The following is a 21,681-nucleotide window of genomic DNA, read 5'->3' on the forward strand; positions in this document are numbered from 1 at the left end:
AATATTTCTGGGTTAAACTTGGACAGGTTGCATTTTGTTTTAAAAACATGCTGTTTAAGTGTAGCTTTCAGATGTCTGGCTGTACTGACTGTGAAATTGTCGCTGAGAGAGTTTGACATTGTGACATTGTACCTGTGGTGGTGAATTTGTTAGGGTCTCACACCAGAATCCACTCTAATAAGGAATTTGATGTATTGCTATAATGTATGAGGCTATCAGGTGTGTGAAACCATAAGTTCATGCTAGATCTAAGGGAGTTAGAGGTTATGTCCATTCAATTGGCACTGACATTACTTAGTAGTATTTTTTTTCTTGTGGAACTGTTATGGACATCCAATGCAGGAAGTCTTCCAGTGTAGCTGTACTGTCGCCAGGAGGGATGTAAATGACAGCAATACATATTTATCTAAAATAAGAGTACTGGACAGCCGTTGACCTGAGGGAAAAAAAAAGTTTTATGTATGGTGTTCTTTTGGGTTTGCTGTGTCATTAAAACATTTTTTCCCTCGGGTCAACGGCTGTCCAGTGCTCTTATTTTAGATTTGCAGTTTTGGTTTGGGCACTTTCCTCTTTTGGATACATATTTGTTTGTTTTCAGAAAAGTACTAAGAAGATCTGCTGAATTGAATTTTGGTACATTAACAATTATACATTCATTTACTAATTAGATTACATTCATATGACATAAAGACAACTATAATAGCATTAAACATGCATTAGTAGATGTTTAATACTTTGCATTTGAAGTGGTTTACTAGTGGGTTGTAAAACAGATAATAGTTCATGTGATTAGCAATTACAAAAAGCAGATTCATAAATATACACACATCATCATCAACTTTCGGCTATTCACGTTAGGGGTCGCCACAGCAGATCATCTGTTTCCATTTCTTCCTGTCCTCTGCATCTTGCTCTGTCACACCAACCACCTGCATGTCTTCTCTCACCACATCCATAAACCTTATCTTAGGCCTTCCTCTTTTCCTGTTACCTGGTAGCTTCATCCTTAGCATCTTTTTCCCAATATACTTAGCATCCCTTCTCAGCACATGTCCAAACCAACGTAATCTTGCCTCTCTGGCTTTGTCTCCAAACCTTCCAACCTGGGCTGACCCTCTAATATACTTATTCCTAATCCTGTCCACCCTTGTCACACCCAGGGCAAATCTTAACATCTTTAACTCTGCCACATCTAGCTCTAACTCCTGCCTTTTTGTCAATGCCACTGTCTCCAACCCATATAACATAGCTGGTTTCACTACCCTCTTGTAGAACTTTTTCACTCTTACTGGTACTCGTCTGTCACAAATCACTCCTGACACTCGTCTCCACCCACTCCATCCTGCCTGTACTCTCTTCTTCACCTCTCTTCCACACTCACCATTACTCTGAACTATTGATCCCAAGTATTTAAACTCATCCACCTTCCCCACCTCTACTCCCTGCATCCTCACCATTCCTCTATCCTCCCTCTCATTCACACACATATATTCTGTCTTAGTCCTGCTGACCTTCATTCCTCTTCTCTCTAGAGCATATCTCCATCTCTCCAGGGTCTCCTCCACATGCTCCCTACTCTCACTACAGATCACAATGTCATCTGCAAACATCATAGTCCACGGGGACTCCTGTCTGATCTCGTCTGTCAACCTGTCCATCACCATTGCAAATAAGAAAGGGCTCAGAGCTGATTCTTGATGTAATCCCACCTCCACCTTAAACGCATCCGTCACTCCCACCGCAGACCTCACCGCTGTCACACTACCCACGTACATATCCTGTACCACTCTTACATACTTCTCTGACACTTCCGACTTCCTCATACAATATAGTAAAAAAGAATGTTCCAGCGATACAACGAATTTACAGGCACACCAAACGGTGACAAGAAACGCCAGGAACCAGGATTCTGTGCTGGAAACACTTAGTTTATTGACATAAAATAGGTTAAGCGCTTTCTATAGAAGAAATCTGTCTTCATCAGAACATCGTGGTAAAGCGTCATGACTCTTATATATGACAATTGATCTAAGAAGCCCGCCCTAAGATGTAATTACTCAATTAAATCAATTGTCAAACAATAACCATTTTTAAAGATAAAGTACATACATCATTCTGCATAAACACTCTGAGAATGTGTGATTTAATTTGTTTGCAAAGCCCAGTTAAACTAAGGAACAAAATATGTGCTGACAAAAGACCACAAGATATACAAATGAATAAATAAACTAACTATACTAACAAAATGAGTCTACATGATTAAAAACAATGTTCTGATGAAGACAGATTTCTTCTGTAGAAAGCGCTTAACCTATTTTATGTCAATAAACTAAGTGTTTCCAGCACAGAATCCTGGTTCCTGGCGTTTCTTGTCACCGTTTGGTGTGCCTGTAAATTCCTCATACAATACCACAACTCCTCTCTAGGCACCCTGTCATATGCTTTCTCCAAGTCTACAAAAACACAGTGCAACTCCTTCTGACCTTCTCTGTACTTCTCCATCAACCCTCTCAGAGCAAACATCGCATCTGTAGTGCTCTTTCCTGGCATGAAACCATACTGCTGATCACTAATCATCACATCCCTTCTTATCCTAGCTTCCACTACTCTTTCCCATAACTTCATGCTGTGACTGATCAATTTAATCCCTCTGTAGTTACTACAGCTCTGCACATCAACCTTATTCTTAAAAATCGGTACCAAAACACTTTTTCTCCATTCCTCAGGCATCCTCTCACTTTCCAAAATTTCATTAAACAATTTGGTTCAAAACACCACTGCCATTTCACTTTAACACCTCCATGCTTCCTCAGATATGCCATCTGGATCAACAACCTTTCCATTCTTCATCCTTTTCATAGCTATCCTTACTTCCTCCTTGCTAATTTATTGCACTTCATGATTCACTATCCCCATATCATCCAACCTTCTCTCCCTCTCATTGAGAGGTTGATGAATGATGACAAAGTACTCTTTCCATCTGCTCAACACACTCTCCTCACTTGTGAGTACATTTCCCTCATTATCCTTTATCACCTTTACCTGCTGCACATCTTTCCTAGCTCGGTCCCTCAGTCTAGCCAATCGGTACAGGTCCTTTTCCCCCTCCTTAGTGTCCAACCTTTCATACAACTCTTCATATGCCTTATCCTTAGCCTTCGCCACCTCTCTCTTTGCCATGCACCTCATCTCCTTATACTCCTGTCTACTTTCTTCATCTCTCTGACAATCCCACTTCTTCTTTGCCAATCTCTTTCTCTGTATACTCTCCTGCACTTCCTCATTCCACCACCATGTCTCCTTGTCGTCCTGCCTCTGTCCGGATGTCATACCAAGGACCTTTCTAGCAGTCTCCCTTACTAGCGCTGCTGTAGTTACCCGGCTATTTGGTAACTCTTCACTGTCACCCAGTGCCTGTCTTAACTCTTCCTTGAACTCCACCTCACAATTACCCTTTTTCAATTTCCACCATTTGATCCTTGGTGCTGCCCTCAAACTCCTCACACACACACACATGTGTGTATGTGTGTGTGTGTGTGTGTGTGTGTGTGTGTGTCTATATATATATATATATATATATATATATATATATATATATATATATATATATAAATAAAATATACATGGTTCTGCTTTGTTTCGTTGAATCTCATGTCACTGAATTTTATTTCACCCCGACCACATCGCTGAAAACACAAATTACTGAAAACTGATTTCACTGAAATTAACTTAGTATATATGGTACTGTGCAGAGTACTATAAGGCAAGTAAAAGGTATATGCCCTTTTCCCCGCTGTATTGCGATCCTGGAGTTAGTATATATAGTTAAGGGGGTGTGGGGGGCACCTTCCCCTGTTGCAGAAGGAAGTAGCAGTCCACAAAAAAAAAAATCACAAACACTGATAGGCCAAAGAAGAGCCATAAAGACAACAGAGTGGACTATTGAGGATAAGAAAGAAATTATGTATTGTTACTATTATGCGAAAAGCCCAGAATTTCCAGACACAAGCTATACAAAAAGATTAAGAGAGAGAGAAATTAGAGGAAAGAAAAACACTTCCACAAGAAAAACTGTCAGAAGTCTCAATTAAAAAGTTGTGTTCGTTAATACAACAGATTTGTTAAAAACATTATATAGACCAAGAAACTTTGATCTTTTTGGAAAAAGAAGCATTTGAGGAAGTGTGAAAATATAAACAACAAAACCTAGAAATTTTTGAAAAGGATAACAAAGAAATATGGACATGGGAAAGAAAGAGAGATTTGATATGGTGCAACATTTATGCAAAGGCAAAAACCAAATTAATCAATATAAAGGAGGCAGCCCCAAAGATATTTGAAGAGAAATGCAAGCCAAGGCATCCTGATATGGAACATTTCACAATTAAAAAAATAATAATATCACAAAGAGGAAATGCAGAAAATATTAGTAAAGTAGAATAAAAAAAATAAAAGTTGAAATTATGGAGTGCCTGCGAAGTGAAGGATTTGGTGTAGAAGGTCTAACACAGGTTAGATCACAGCAAGATGGAGCGAGTCCACAAAGTAAGGAAAAGCAAGAAGATCAGGAGACATTGGAAGAAGAAATGTGGACATGGGAAAGAAAAAGAGATTTAATATGGTGTATTATTTATGCAAAGGAGAAAGCAAAAATAATCAATACAAAAAAAGCAGCACCAAAGTTATTTGAAAAGAAATACAGGCAAAGGAATCCGGACATGGAAAACCTTACAATATAAAAAATAAGAAGAAAAAGAGGAAAGGTAGAAAAGGAGATTAGTAATGGAGAAGTTAAAGAAATAGAAATTAAGGTCATGGAGTACCTGCAAGTGAAGAAAACATCAGTGTAGAAAATCTAGTTCAGAAATCACTACAAAAGGCTAGAACAATGGACCTCCAAATTAAGAGGAAACCAGTGGAACGGGAAGCAATTGGTCAGATGCTACATGAAGATATTTTGGAGCCTTCCACAGGAAACCAGTATAAACATTCACTTGAAGCTAGATAGCAAGAGAAGGAACAGGAAACTGTGGAAACTCTGACACAGTCAATGTTGAGGAGTGATAGGTCATTGAGTTCCCATATGACAGAGCAACGGATGGCACGATATGAAACTGAAGAGAATGTGCCACAGGAAGATGCTATAGAACTTTCCATAAAACGCCCGCAGGAAATGGAAAATAAAAAAGTGTGTCCTCAGTTTAGAAGAAAATGAGCTAAGAGAAGAGTTGCTTGATTTGGTCGAGATGGATAGACATGGTAAGATCAATGAAAGGCCAATAAAACCCAAAAAGTTAGACGTTTGATAAAACAAATGAACACAATAATTAGGACTGTCCACAGAGATCCATGCAATATAACAGAAGTAAACAGGATATATTACTGTGCAGCTAAAATGATAACTGATAAAGTTCTGCCACAAGAACACAGAGTACTGAGGGAAGGGAAAGGACATGAACACAGGGTAGTGAGGGAAAGGAAGGGGAGAAATCGAACACCATCATGGAAGTATCGAATACAGAAAACTATAAAGCAATTGAGATAAGAAGTGTCACTGTTGGGAGTATAGAAGAGGGAACAAATCAACAAAATTACTTAGAGAGATGTGATAAAGGCAATGCACAGTATTAGAACAGATCAGGATCTGTCATGCACTGTCGAAAATAACAAATAAAAATCTCAGAACAGATACGTAGATAAATATAAAGAAAAAGTACAAAATAAGCAATTTGACCCCAAAAAAGTTTTATAGAGAATTGAGAAACAAGGTAACAGGAATTGAAAGACCACCAAAAAATAAGAAATAGATACATTTTTTGAGAAGTATTTATGAAGATCCTGTGGAACATAACAAAGATGCTAAATGGATAAAAAAAGTAAAAGAAAGAATAAGAAGTTTAAAAGGTACAGGATATGAAATGGGATGAACCAACAGCCAGAGAGACTGAAAAAAGTTAAGGAAAGCTTCAAATTGGAAAACTCCCAGGCCCAGATGCAGTACATAACTTCTGTATTAGCATCCTTGCAAAAAGATTTAGCCATGAGTAAGAACTATTTATATACACACACCAAACAGACAACAACCTGGCTAACAACAGGAAAAACAATGTTCCTACTTGAGTGAACCTGCACGCTATCCTAAAAATTATGCACCAATAACTTGCCTTCCGACGACATATAAACTATACATTGGAATTGATCCTGACAGAATTTATAGTAATTTAGAAGAAAACTCAATTATGGCAATAGAACAAAAGGGCAATACAAGAAAGTCATATGGAACAAATGATAATTTGTTGTTAAATAAAGTCATAGCAGAGAACTGTAAAAAGGGGGAGAATCTAAGTATGGCATGGATTGATGACAAAAAAGCATTTGATAGTATTCCACATTCATGGATAAAAGAGTGCTTAAAATGTACAAGACACACCCTACAATGATCGACTACATAACAGTGACCCTGAAACAGTGGCAGACCACTTTGCAATTATGCCATGATAAAGGAGAAATTATTATTCCAGGGATGAAAATTCAACGGGGGATATTCCAGGATGACTGATCGTCTACAATGCTATTGTCTTGCCCTTAACCTATTAAGCTATCTACTTAACAGCTTAGGCCATGGCTGTAATTTGGCTCCTAGAAAACAACAGAGTGTAAAGGCCTCTCATCTTCTCTTTGTTAATGATTTAAAACTGTACAGCTCATCAGGTGAGGAACTGAAAGGAAAACTGCAAGTTGTCAAAACTTTTTCAGATGATACAAGAATGTCATTTGGTCTTGATAAATGTCCAAAAGCAACCTTCAAAGCAGGAAAACTGCAGCATCAAGAAAACATCAGTTTGGGACATGAATGTGATACAAAAGAACTTAAGCAAGAAGGAATGTATAAATATTTGGGAACTGATGAAGGATCAACAATAAAACATGAACAAATGCAAATAAAACTTAGTAAGGAATACTTTAGAAGACTTAAATTAATCCTGAAAACAGCGTTGACATCTAGGAACAAATTTCCAGCTATAAGCCAATTTACTCTTCCTATCCTAACTTACAGTTTTTGGAGTGACTGATTGGCCCCAAAACGTGTTGAATAGATTAGACAGGAAAACGTGTTGAATAGATTAGACAGGAAAACAAGAAGGAAGGATGTTTCATGCTCACCAAACGATTTATAAGAATCAGTGCATACCAAGATTATATATTCCCCATTTTGAAGGAGGTATGGCCCTCCTTAAAACTGATTGCATATATAGATCTGCAATCATGGAACTGCACACATATCTGCTGACCTCACAAAATCCAAACATAGTGAAAGTTTTGAAACATGAGGAGAATAAACCTAAGATGACTTCCTGCTTAGTCTAGCAGAAGCATATCGGTGTCAAGCAGGAATGGAAATCAAACCATAAGTAGATAAAAAAACAGGCAGCAACTGAATGTGCCAAAAAAACAAAGGAAAGAATATAAGGTGAAGGATCAGATGAGTTGGCAAGAAATGTGGAAAATGCATAAATATAGCTGCAAGTGTAGAAAACTTCTGGAAGAATCTCATATTGATCTGGATCGAATGCAGGAATGGTTAAGGAGAGGTGAATTCACACCAAGAGATGAAAGGTTAATATTGATGGGCCAAGATAGTGGGCTATGTACACGTTGGTTTAAAAAGTCCATTAAGCATGTGGGAGGAACAGACAAATGTAGGTTTTGTAAAACAGAATTGGAAACAGTCACACACCTCGTTGCTGGTTGTGACATACTAATGGCAGAAGGGCTGTACACTGAAAGGCATAACAATGTGGCAAGACTGTTGCACTCGGGATTGTGTAAACATTATGGTATTGAAGTGGCTGAAAAACAGTGGAAACATGATCCACAAAGCATTATAGAAAATGATGAAGTCTACATCACATGGTATCACCCATTACCAACAGTTCAAAAGACAGGCGCTAGAAAACCGGATATAGTGGTCTATGAAAAGACAAAAGTAGCATTGATCATTGAAATCACCATACCCAGTGACTATAGTGTCCTGCATACAGAGCGGCACAAAGTCATAAAATATCCGGATTTGCAGGCAGAACCGACACCAATGTGGAAGAACGATACCCAGACAGTTCCAATAGTAACAGGATCAACGAGTGTTACAAAAAAGAATCTACAAGCATATCTAGATATGTTACCAATACATATAACTCCGTATGAATTGCAGGGGTCGTCATTACTGGGTACATTGTGGGTGCGTCGCAGAGCACTTCTGACTGACATCAAAGATTGAAACAATACAAATTTCATAAACTTTTATCGCACTTTGACTTAGAAATGGGGTCCATTCCTGTCATGGTATTAGAAAGCCAAAAGATTTGGAGAAATAAAAAAAAATTAAAAAAAACATATCATTAGATGGGTCGCTAACTGGCTCACTGATAGAACCCATATAATCAAAATAGGGGAATTCACCATCACCAGCAGACCTGTAACCAGTGGTCTTCCACAGGGATCAGTCCTGGGACCTCTACCGTTTGGAATCTATTTCTCCGAAGCACAAGCAAAAACTAATGGTCTGTGGCTGACAAAGTTTGCTGATGACTGCAAACTGGGAGTGGTTACAGAATCTCCAAATGATGTCAACATCCTACAAGAGGGTCTTAAACAAATGGTTGGTGCCAAAAGTCATGGCCTTAAAATCAATGCAAAAAACGTATCATCATCCCTTTTGGTAAGGGCAATGTTCCTGCTAACCACCACATCAACAGCAACACCTTAAGTATCCACTCAGTGGTGAAAGACCTGGGCACACAGGCTGACAGGAGCCTCACCTTTGAACACCACATCTCCACAGTGGTAAGAAGGGCATTCTATACTGCTCATGTCATAAGTAAGGGCACTGCCTCCAGGAATAAAAAAATAAGTTATAACCTCCCTGCACTCTTCCCTCATCAGGCTAATAACTGAGTACAGCACCCCTTTTGGTATGTACCTTTCCAAGCACCTGCAGCAATTGGAGAGACCATACAAGTTCCTCACAAGGAAAATTCTAGGCCTTCAGCATCTGTCCTATGTGAATTGTCTGAAATCACTGACACTTTATTTTATTTCATAGAGACTACTCAGAGGCGACCTCTGCCTTGCATACAAGGCAATCTCTGACCCTGCTTTATTGGAAATGCTGCATCTCCATAAGTCAAATGGTACATGGGTTACTCACTCTAAAGATCTTAACCTGGTATGTGCCATTAACAGAATCTGCTTGAGGGGCAGATTTGTCTCCCAGAGGTTACCACACCTTTGGAACAGACTCCCACTTCATGTCAAACAGAGCACCTCACTGGCCCTCTTCAAACCCAATCTGGACAACTGGATGGGTAACCATAAATTCATCTGGGGTATTCCACCTATGTCCCTCTTGGACAGGGGAAATAGGTGCTGATCATGGAAATATGGGTAGAAATTGGCTGGGCTTTTAAGAGACCTAGGGCCATTAGCCTAGTAACTTCCTATGATCCTATGATAACACTGACCCAGGGTGGTAGTTGAACCAGCTACCCTTCTGACATGTAATTCTGTGTAGTTTACTTGTTCATGGTGTTGTTGGCAGAGAAGATAGTGATCAATTTTGTTTTGACAGAGATGAGTTTCATGGTAAAGAGAAATACTGTAGTTTTTTAGGGTTTACTAGTAATTATGTTTTTTTTCTGTCAAGTTTCAGTCAATAAGAACTGTTGTGTAAGGCCTTGGAGTTTACAGAGAGATTTGGCAGAGAAGATTAGGGTCGAATCATCAGCATACTGAACTAGGGTAGCATTTTTATAGCAGTATAGAGGTCATCGATGAAAATACTGACAATGAGGCCTAGTATAGATCCTTGTGGACCACCAATAGATAATGGCAAGAATGTGGAGAAATCATTTTTCTGTTTCACTACTTGAGCTCTGTTTGAGAGGTAGCTATTGAACCACTGCAGTGAAGAATTGGTGAGCCTAAGGATCAGAATTTATGTAAGAGTTTCAGGTGGGAGATAGCATCAAAAGCTTTTGATAATGCTAGGCAGATGGTGGAGAATAAGCTTCCAGGATTTCCTTTTTTCACATAAAACAGACACTGCCCTAAAGTGCACTTTAACCTCCTTCTCTATGTCTCTACCCATTTTACTTGACTGCTTCAAAATAATTTGCATAAATGTCAAACAAACTTCAGCTTAAACAACAGGCATGGACTGAGATGTACAAGAAGACTGTAAATAGTTGAACTGTTCTTATAATGGCATTAGAACTTATGAAATATTGCTGCATCTGTGATACAGCATTTTCCAAATGTAAAAATGCACCGTCAGTGACTCAGTATGTAGCACTTGCTTTTGATTTTGCAGATCAGATAATTGTGAGGTTTATTCTCACACCAAGTACCTCCTGAGTGTGTTGTCTTTCAGATGAGTCATTAAACCAAAGACCCTAGTACCTTACTGCTGGTAGCTTAAGGGGATGTGAAAGATCCCGTGGCACTTAAAGGAGGTATATTTCTCAAATGTCCTGGCCAAATTTCCCCCTATTCAGTATGAAAACCACCTTCTGTTTCTTCTGAAAACAGTCTGCTGGCCAAGGGGAACCCACCTGTTCAATAAAGAGTAAAAAAAAAATAAAATGTTACACAAAAACAGACTCTCAGTCAACTACATGGTGGAGAGGACTAAAGCCCTAAATATGACCTATATGACAGGGATTCAGCTAGCAGCAATGAAGGAGCCAAAGAATAAAACAGGAAATAAGATGTTGAAGCCTGCTTGTCTCTGTCACAGAGGACAGTGCAAAAGCACGCTGGTGCACTTGACATCAAAGACCCCAGTGGAGACTGGGAAGATTATAGCAACTTATGGGAGTGAACAGGGCACTGAGGGGGTGCACCACCACTGAAGAAGGACTGCAGCCCTCACACAACCCATATGCATGCCCACCTTTAACTTGTCAGCTAGCACAGTGTGACTGCTTCTTGTTTTGAAAAGTTAAGCTGCTGGTTAATAGTGATCCATATTTCCACGTGAGATTACAGCCTTCTCCCCGAAAAGGACCTTCACAGAAAAGGGTTAAACAACAGCATTACAGTGTGTGAGAAACCAGAGAGGATAAAATGTGAAGAAAGCTGCAAGAAACAGCTTGATGCTAACAAAAGCTGAAAAGAGAGATTCTCCTGTACAAATGTTTTTTTAACATTTTGTAATAGTGGATGGAAACGCAACTTAAGAAACAATTTACAGCACAGGATCATCACAAAAATGCTTCTGAAAAATTAATGTAAACTTGTATTCTCCCCTGGGTCCTTGGATCTCTGCATACACTCTGCCAAGTTTATCCTAGACACACATTCAAATGATTGTACAGTATACAACTTCCAAGGGAGGATGTTTTTAGGATGACCTCAAAATGGTGCTAGAAATTTTATCTGCCGTTTTAACTGTTCAGGTGGACAAACATAATATATCAACTACTGTGCATGCCTTTCAATCTCTTAGAGCAAGAAATCTAGGAAAAGCCATAAATAATGGGGGTGCAGGGGTGGGCAAAGGCCCAAAGTAAAGCCAGTTTTAAATACTATACTTACAAACTTAGAAAGTTGATAGAATAAAAGGTTTCGGATTAGTATGAATGTTCTGAAAGGTATGAAGTCTAAAATTCAAAATGTTTGTCTATTTTTTACTTCATTCTTCAATGATTTGCCAATGATTTCCTAGCAAACCATAATTTTGTGAAATTCTGGACATTCTGTGAAAACCTGTACAGTTGAGAGGTAAGCTACTGTGTTTCTGACTAAACAGAGAGAAGAAACCAAGTTAAAACATTTGGGAAGTCAGTACTCATGAAACCAAGTCCCCCACTACAGGAAGCATTCATGGGCAATTGAATATAAATGTGAAATAAGCAAAACAATGTATTGTCTTTTGCTATTGTTTCTGTTACAGTAACAACCAAATGAAAATAAATCACAGCCACTCCACAAGGCAGCATAGAGGATTAAGACACTAAGCTGTTACTATCTGTAGTTACAGGTATCCATTTGTGAACCTGAGCAAGTCACTTAATCAGACAGTACTCCTGATCACCCCTGAAAAGAAGCATGTGTCCACTGGGCTTACCTGGTTAGCAATCAATTAACCTAGTGAAAAAGGACTGCCAACATCATTACAGCAATCTGAAAAGGGAACGGAGTCATTTTATACCACTGGTAAATCCAAAGCATCCAGCAATTGTCTGAAGATATTGTGAACATACGCAGGGCTTGAAACAGGATGCCTATGGCAAGCATCCCAAAACTTATTCAGCTGATTAATTCCATTTTATTAAAACCTACAAAGTTTTCAATCGAAACAATATGTACTGCAATATTATCTCCGCTTCTACAGTAACGACTAAAGCAGGTCAGCCATTTGCAGGCAATCTGGCTGACAGAAAGGGAAGGTTGCAGCAAATGGCTGCTACTTTTTCTGCATGGGAAACATCAAAACGCAGTCTTTTTTGTCATCAGAACAAAATTAGTCTTACTCACACATGTCACTGACTGACATCTTTCAGAATCAGTTTTCTTCCTTTGTTGCAACAGCAAGCTACTCCAAATAAGTGTGCCTCACTTATGCCGTCTGCAAAATACCTGCAAACTTCTTTGGAACAGAAAGTCGATCGTCAGCAAGGTCCAGGCCAGGTGTGGCAATACAAGGAATGGACCACAATTAGTGTGCAACATTGGAATCCAACAGAGGTACTGCTATATTTTATTGATGCAAGAAATGCAAACCTTCCCATTGCCAAGGTTCGCCGTTCTAGGAAGCAAGGGCAGTCGCCTGCCAGAATAGTCACTAAAACTGAATTACAAGAATACTGCTCAAGCAAATAAATAGAATACAATTACAAAATAAAATGCAAATTGCCTGAATTGCACAGCTTTCAAAGTGTCACCAAAATAAAAGGAACGAGTGAGGAAACTGCCACGCCCCCTTTTCTGACTAAACAGAAATCTACAGAAGGGGTAGTAACCTACCTAAGAACAGTGTTAGTAATGATATTTAAGGGAGCCCGGGAGGCCCCATTGAAGACAAGATCCACGGCAGAAGTAAGGATTGCAGCTTAGACAGCCCCCACCGTCCACGACCCCTTAATGGATTTTACAAAGGGTTTCCCCACTGAAATCAAGTAAACTTTTTTTTTTTATTCCAGTTGTCAGGTCTCGATGTTTGTGAATAAATGGTTTATGAAATTAGTGTAAGTAACTGAACAGTAATTTAACTACTGGCGGCGTTTTTATTTTGGTTGGTTGGTGGGTGGGGCAGATGCCGCAGGGTTAAAGGGATTAACCAACATGGGCATATAATAGCAGAAGAGTTTTGCTTAACCAAGTAAGTCAAAAGAAACTCCTCAAATGCAATAACTCACATCCAACCAATAATGGCAGAACGTTTTCGTTTAGTAAGCATCTGTGTTCGGCATAGATCTGGCTAACTTGAGTACCCTAATGGTAAAATGTGTTTTTGTGGCCCCACAACTTAATTAAGCTTACCCAAGATAAACAAACGCAGCCTAGTGGTATTTTATGGAACTCTGAGCTGGAGACCGCCTTACTGAGTACATCTAAACTGTCCCTGCTTTTCAGGGTTGTCTTGTCTCTGATTTTGATTTAAAAATTTATTCTGTATCTCTTAACCCCTCGTAAAACTAGCTGACTTTTGGGGAAAAGGCGGTGACTTGCACTTTGATACGAACTGAGTCATATATTTATTTTACTAAAGAAAATTGATATCCGGTTAACTTTTTCGGGCAATGTCTCGGTTGATAGTAATAATATTTTAAGTGTTCCTGATTATTTCTGAATTTATCCTCGATTCTGTTGAGATTTGTCAATAGTTGAGAGCTATGGTACGTACCACAGAATGCTGAACCTGATCAAACACGTTCGCAAAGATCGGTGAACCCCAACGCTAGTGCCATGCTCACTTTTATACACCTTTATTCACAGGTTCATACCTCTTAGCGCAAGGAACCTGGACACATACCTCTCAAGTGTACCTCATTACGAGGAACGTACCTCATTTGGGGTCTTAAAAAGTACATGTTCCTCGAAGTTCCTCAAAAGTTCCACATTGAAAGACTCTGTCACACATTCAGTGTTAGGATTTTTTTTTAGTGAAATCCGTTGTAAATAGAAATGAATCATATTAATTCATTAAAATATCTTCTTTATAAGTAAAACCAGCATATTGTAACCATCCTGTGACCTTCCTAGTTGAGGTTGTTAGTAAGCCATTAGTATGTGTTCCACAGTTTGCCCATCTGTTCCACATTATGAGGGCTAGTGTTCCTCATTTTAGAGATGGAAGGTTGAGAGCTATGGAGCTATGCCTGGACAACACAGAAATATTCTTTTTTTCTTGTGTGTGTGTGTGTGGGGGGGGGGGGGGGCAGACGAAGGCCAAAAAATAGGGACACATTTTAAATATTGTTCATATAAACTTAAAAGTTGCCAATAGCAGGATTTACGTTAGCACGCATTCTCTGAAGGATATGAAGTCTGAGACTCAGATGTATGGACATTACTTAGTGACTTTGATCCACAGTTATTTGCCAGAGGGAAAGAAACCCACACTTTTATGAGGAACGGACCAGCATATGAGAAATCTTAACATTCTGTGAAACCTTTGACAGCTGAGATGTATGCCGAGTGCTGGTGCTACGTTTTGGAATGCCGCCTTTTCAGAGGTACGGACAGTGATAGCTTTTCTGGAGGATTAATTTCGGGCATTACAGTCAGGACCAGTGTTGGCATTTTGGGGGCCCCCGAGGCACTGCCAGTCTATGTATCACCCTGTCACTGCCACCCTTCTTAAGCAATCTTTTCATTCATGCTGCAAACCTTTAGTAGCAGTATGCACTAACTGACATTTAGCTACAATATTCTTACATTACAAGACTTGTGTACTACACTGTGTTGGCCCATCTCACAAAAAGGGACATTTACTGTTGCTGGCATTTAGTTGCAGCAATGATATATTGCAGCAACTCTATGTACAGGTCTGGACTTGGGTGAAATGGTGCCCTGGGCCTATCAGACCTCTCCCATACACACAATAGCCTCCAGTCTTCCCCATCTTGGGCTACCCATACCATGGACATTATTTATTTCTTCCTTTTCTCACATTTTGCCTTACTTCTCAGCATTTTCAAGAAGCTATAACTTCCTACATGCTCTGAAGTGCATTTAATTTTTTTTTTCTTTTTACACACATTTTCATCCAATAATGGCTTGAACAGAAATTATGATTAAGTAAAGAAATTGTGTTGCTGTTCAGCTTTAGTTTTCATTGCAACCTTTCAACATACATTTTCTGAGCAAAGACAGTACCATAATAACCATTTAGGAAATAAGAAAAGAATTTCAGTTTTATTTATTTTTTTTCTTTCAAGGAAGAAATAAGTTGTACCCAAGGTTTAATGGTCAAAGATGACAAAACAGTAGCTCACAATAAACTAACAACCCTTTTTTGTCTGGATACACAGGTCCTATCTGGGAACTGCCTGCCTCCCAACCCCCCCCCCCCCCCCCTCAAAAGACTGTGTATGCAGCCCTCTGGTGTTAGACTGGGATGAATGCATAGGTTCAAACTGCCACAGTCGTGTACTTCAAGGGACTGCTGATATATATATATATATATATATATATATATATATATATATATATATATATATATATAATCTATAGTAGGTCTCTTCACTCCTCAACCCAAACTGTCAAAGGCAGCCAACTTGTATATGTGTCCTAAGTGTGATTGTGAGAATAATAACATAATGATTATAGTAACATATTCTACTTTGTTGTTCCTACACAAGCTGTAGTAATCTTCTTTGTACACCTCTGACGTATGTGAGAAAAGTAAAAGAAACAATGATCACATTGTCCTCATCTCAAAGACAAGTTTTAATGACCTCATGTGCACACCTCTGAGCTATGACTGTGAGGAATAACTCCACAATCCCTCCCCCAACCCCCATATAACCTACAGCAGCTTTCTGTATGCACACATCTGAATGGGGCTGATTTTAGAATGGGTGCAGTTGAGAGCAGAGGCCATTATCAGCTTTATCCTAACAGGGTCATATCACAGCCCTGCTCAGGTTAAAGAGCATAATCAGAAAAAAATATATTTATTTTGTTTCACCTAATTTTTCCTCAAACAACAGTGTTTGTGGGGCCCCCACATTCAAGGATGATTAAGTGCCATCTTTATCCATTTATACAGTCTAGGGAGTGGGGATCCCCAGAGTCTTGGAAGATCTAAGTGTCTGAATGTTCTGGGATACATTTTATGACTTACTTTTGAAATATAATTTCTCGATAGCTACAGTTTTTACTGACAGAAGAATAATGTATGTGTCCTGGCATTATTGAGTGTGTGCACAGATAAAACCCACTAACATTTTCACAAACGCACACACACATTATATATTATTTCCGCAGTACATTGTGCAACCCTGGTACCAGCACGCTAGATCAGTGACTGCTGTTAAGCAGTCATCAGACAGCAATAGGGATGGGTCAGTTTTTTTTACCTCGTTGAGGAGTAATGCAAACCTGTCACTGTCCCTGATTTCACAGACCTTCCCTGGTTTTGCACATAATTTTGTTGTCCTTTGTAACAAGTTTGATTTGCTTGTAAATCATTCGGGATTACAGACAGTCAATAAATCCATACATTAGAGTTTTACACTTAATGTCCAAAAAAATGTTGATACAAAAGGTGTTACTCTATATTATCTTTTTCATTGACTCCAAGTAATATTTAAAATGTTTTCCTGATTTTTGAGCCTTTATTCTGCTATTATTGGTATTGCGCTGAATTCTTCTGTTAAGAAGTTGAGAGTTACGGTATCTGGTTTTCTGTAAGTATTTATAAAACTCCCCAAAAGAGAAAACCATCCGTGAAGATGAGAAGTGTTAGCTCTTCTTAAAATCCAAGGGATGCACGGACATGCACGGACACTAGTCACACTGGCCTGCTGATCTCTCTAGCGCTTACCTTGCTTATGTTCATTATCAGCTTTATCCTAACGGGGTCATAGCACAGCCTGTTCAGGTTAAACAGAATAATCATGAAATTAATACATTTTTCTCCTCATTTTCCCCAACCAGCAGCAGCTTTTGTGGGGCCCTCACACAGCAAAGGCTGATGGCCCCTTGCAGTCACATGTATTGCAGGTACCTAAAGTGTGGTGTGTTGGTTTTAGTGTAGACTGTCCACCAGCAGGGTTTAACTAAGCCACAGGCACTGTGTTAATGGTAAAATATTTAATGGAATTGTGAAGGCTCTTGCTTGCTAAAACACTGTTACTATAAGCAAAGATATTTTAGAATTTTAAAGGAGATATAAATAAGCATTATTACCCACCTGGTTTATTAAGTGTACAAGATTTATGTACTAGTTTTTGTTGGTTTGACAGACATGTTACAAAATATCAAGGTAAGATAACTTGCTGTGGTTGGGGGCCCCCCAGGAACAGGGGGCCCCCAGAGACCGCAGGGTTTGCTGGTGCCTAAAGCCGGCTATGATTACAGTTTGTGGTATGATTTTTGGTTACATACATGCTTTTAACTGTTGAAGCAGTATAGCACTATGACAAACTGCAGCAAGAAAAGTATTTAGATTAGCTCAGTTCTGATGGACACCACTGTACGTCCAAATCAAAAGACAATTGATGCCAATAATGACAAGAGCCAATTACGTGCTGAAAATAACTTTTGAACTAAATGATGGTTACTGATCCCATTTAATTAGCAAACAAATGATAACACAATAAGCATATTCCTTACAAAATTAAGAAGGTACCCCCATAATTAGTTTTCCATACAATAAAGCTTTAAGTGAAAAAAACATTTTTAAAACTTGTCCAGAAAACATGCCAAGAGGTACAAAAATTTACCCACACAGTTTTCTTTCACAATACATAACACATGACCAATGGTTCTTTTCCACTCCCTTCTACAGTTATTGCTAACATTGCTGTCACATATCAATCACATCCTTTCAACACTACTCCTGCATACCATAATGCTCCCACAGAGAAAATTAAAAACACTGCAATTCCAGCTACCTGCTAGCCATATCTCCTGAACTATATACCATACTATTTTAACCAACACACATACACCAGACCTAATTTTATATCACAAAAACTTCCCATAAAGATTAAATATAAATGCACATGGCTGCCTTCATAGCAGTTTGCCACCTCTACTTTGATATTAGTGGAGATATTCACCAAGGGTGTAAATAGGCATACTAAATGTGCTCATATGAGCACATTTGTATTCTGAGCATCTTTTGGAAGCTTTATTACTGAGAACAACATTTTTAGAACTGTGTTAGTTTACAGTATAGAACTATACATGAAATATGCTTATAACCATGGAACATATCTCTAAAAATATCCAGTTTTATGGTTATAAGTTGCAACAGTTGAAAATAATGTGTCCCTTTCATATGTGTATAGGGGCAACATTTTGAAGGCTGAATTACATTTTTTTAAGTAATAGTTAGGTGGTGGGGGCAGAAACATTAGGTCTGAGTACAAAATATACATTTCTGGCTAGACCCCAGATATCCACCCCAACCCAGGCCCAACAACAATGCCCACATCTGCCCCCACTGTGACAACACCTAAGTTGTCTACTCCCCACATCCACAATATTGCCCTGTTGCTACTATGATGAGGAAATTACCCCAGTAGACTACAATATTCTTGGAAAGGAAAGGATAAATAAAAGAGCAGGCAGTATTGCTATAATTTATGAAAACATACTCTGGACATAACCCCATACCTTAAAAGCATCCACAGTTTTAACAATGCAGAACTTCTCATCTCAAGACTAAAAATTAATAATTATAAAAGTGCATGTATTGCAGCATTATATATGCCACCAGGAGATAGTATTAGTACAACTGAAGATATTCTATGCTGGATGTCTCATAAGATACACAATGAAACCATAATACTTGGTTATGTTAACATAGACTGGCAGTTCACCAATGCAACCACCTCACTGTACAAAAAAAAAATCTCTATAATGTTACCCAACTTATCAGCACAACTACTAGATTCAATAAAACTACAAATAGACAATCCATACTAGACTAGATCCTTACGGCTAACCCACTCAGTATAAGCTCCTCTGGATGCTTACCTGAAACAATATGTGGCCATCTCTCTACATTTGCATTAAGATAACTAAATAAAAAAAATCAAGTCATCTGCAAACACACAACATTCATTTATGAAATGTTCAACAATAGCCTATGACATAACCAGTCCACTAAAGACTCTACCTATCGACAAAGCAATAACAAACTTAAGCACAACATTTCCTAATATGTTAAATCACTATGCTCCACTTCATTTAAAAAGAGGTAAATCAAACCCAGCTCCATGATTATGTAAAGAAACCAATCAACTCATGATCCTAAGAGAGAAAGCATAGATAGTTGGCTTAAAAATGAATCACAAAGTCTGTCAATTTTTTAGACACCTTAGAAACCTTGCTAAGCAAAATATTAAATCAGACAAGCAATACTACTACTAATACAAATATCAGATCATCCCAGAGCACTTCTGGTCCTCCATTAATACATTTATTTATCCTAGCCTATGCATCACACCCACATCCACAACAAAGACAGCACAGCTTCCCAAATCAATCCTCATTTTATAGAATCTGTCCTCTCACTGCTAAAGGATAACCCCTCTCTCCACCCTCAATCCCACAAAACCTTGAAAATCAGCCAGGTCAGTTCAGTTTCCAGCCTGCCCCAAAAGTAGATATAAAAATATATGTGCACACTAAATTCAGCCACCTTAGCAGCAGACAGCTTGCCTGCTGAATATGTGAAAATATCATTAGACGCCCTTAACTACCCTGTCTCTATCCTTGTATACTGCTCTGTTTCAGAAAACTGTGTCTCAGCCCTCTGGAAAAACAGTAATTTTATTAAATACCTGTACAAAGGAGCCACATCCACAAACTTCACCAGCTATAGACCTATAGCTATCTTAATATGTCTACTAGAGATCCTGAAAAAATGGATTCATTCCCAACTCTTAAAATAGATCATCAATAATAATCTCCTCTACAACAACCAACATGGGTTTTCATCCCAAACGTAGTACCACAACTGCCCTTCTCAGTTTCACAAACACCATAAACCATATGAAATGTTCAGTTAATATCATCTGTTTCCCTTGATCTATCAAAAGCATTCAACACTATCTCTCTCCAGATCTACTCACAGATCTTTTATCCCTTAACCTGTCCTACTCAGCCATGTCAAGGTTTCATATCTATCTCGCAATCAGACAGCAATCAGCAAAATGGCCCCAAGACCTTTTATTCTTCCTGTCTGTTTCTATTGGAGTACCACAGGGTTCAATACTTGCCCCCCACTTACTCAGTACGTTTAGAAATAAAGTTCACACAGCCTGCCAGCAAGCAACCATAATACAATATGCATGTGACACCACCTTCATCTGCTCCGCCCCAACCCTCTCAAAACTCGATGACCCCATGCAGGACTCACATGGCTAAGGGAATCCCACCTTCTTTTAAATCCTAAACAAATAATGATCTTCACCCCAGAACATTTCATAAACTTTAAACAATATTTCAAAATATTATCTGGAACTAACACCAGAATAGAAATAGTACAACAATCAAACTTACTGGGAGTCACAATAGATGAATACCTAAAATGTAATCTATACATCCTCCAAGCTATTAAAAAGCACCAGAAATGTGTTTTTTATACAGAAATACAGTTTTACTAACAGCAGTAGAAACAAAAATTTCCTCAACCTACTTGCTACCATCTAACATTTATGCCTTCTCTAAATATACTGGCTTCAGCTCCCACAATATTTTACTCACAACTACTTATTGCCCATAACATAATATATAAACCAGTAATCTGTCTAGCTATACAAAACCCCATAAGATATTATTGCACAGACAGGGAAGTACAATGTCGAAGAAAATCACTTTTACTCACCACCAAATCTCATCCACAACAAACTCACTGTGATCCTGCCGTGTCTCCAAACGTTGGAAGTTCCTACCACTTACCACCAAATCTCATCCACAACAAACTCACTCTGATCCTGCCATGTCTCCAAACGTTGGAAGTTCCTACCACTACATTTAAAGCAAATTGAAAAACTAAACATTTTCAACAATCAACTTAAACAATGCCCAAATAACTCATGGCTATGCTTGTGCTCATCCCAAGACTAATACCTAACTTTAAGCATCTAAAACTACTGTTTAAATTACCTCTTACTAAGTCACTGCATACTAATATTGCTATATGTAATTTTCTGCCTCCTAAACTTTGCTGTTTCAAAATATGTATCTCGTATCATTTCTAACTCTTGAAAGTTTATTTAAGTACCAATCAACTTCTGTACCTCCCTCATTTAACCATATATATCGGCAGTACTTTTTCTTTTTCTACAGCAACTTGATCTTTGGCATCAAATCAAAGTACCCAGTTTTATTACTCACAAATACCTACTACTGTATTGTAATGTAATGCATGTTTATCCAATGTATGTCAATGTAAGGGCCAGATTCATGATGGCTTGCACGGAGTCTAAGAGTAGA

General features: G+C 38.6%; 2 protein-coding genes across 7 annotated transcripts in view; one reads left to right on the forward strand and one right to left on the reverse strand.

The window, feature by feature from the left end:
- Nucleotides 1-13,085, reverse strand: part of LOC122805679 (zinc finger protein 501-like) — an 84,013-nt gene extending 70,928 nt beyond the window's left edge. For 4 of the 6 annotated variants that reach the window (XM_044076024.1, XM_044076023.1, XM_044076021.1 and 1 more), the window contains exon 1: nt 12,538-12,975. The gene's annotated coding sequence lies outside the window, so the exon portion shown is untranslated. Of the gene's footprint in view, nt 1-12,127; nt 12,976-13,026 lie in introns of those variants that run through there. The other 2 variants (XM_044076022.1, XM_044076020.1) reach the window with 2 other exon arrangements.
- A 14-nt stretch (nt 13,086-13,099) lies between these two features.
- Nucleotides 13,100-21,681, forward strand: part of ZDBF2 (zinc finger DBF-type containing 2) — a 405,751-nt gene continuing 397,169 nt past the window's right edge. The window contains exon 1 of the mRNA XM_044076017.1: nt 13,100-13,178. The gene's annotated coding sequence lies outside the window, so the exon portion shown is untranslated. The remainder of the gene's footprint in view (nt 13,179-21,681) is intronic.

The sequence above is a fragment of the Protopterus annectens genome, chromosome 6.part1 (assembly GCF_019279795.1).
Source record: "Protopterus annectens isolate FY-2018-M chromosome 6.part1, PAN1.0, whole genome shotgun sequence".
NCBI lineage: Eukaryota > Metazoa > Chordata > Ceratodontiformes > Protopteridae > Protopterus > Protopterus annectens.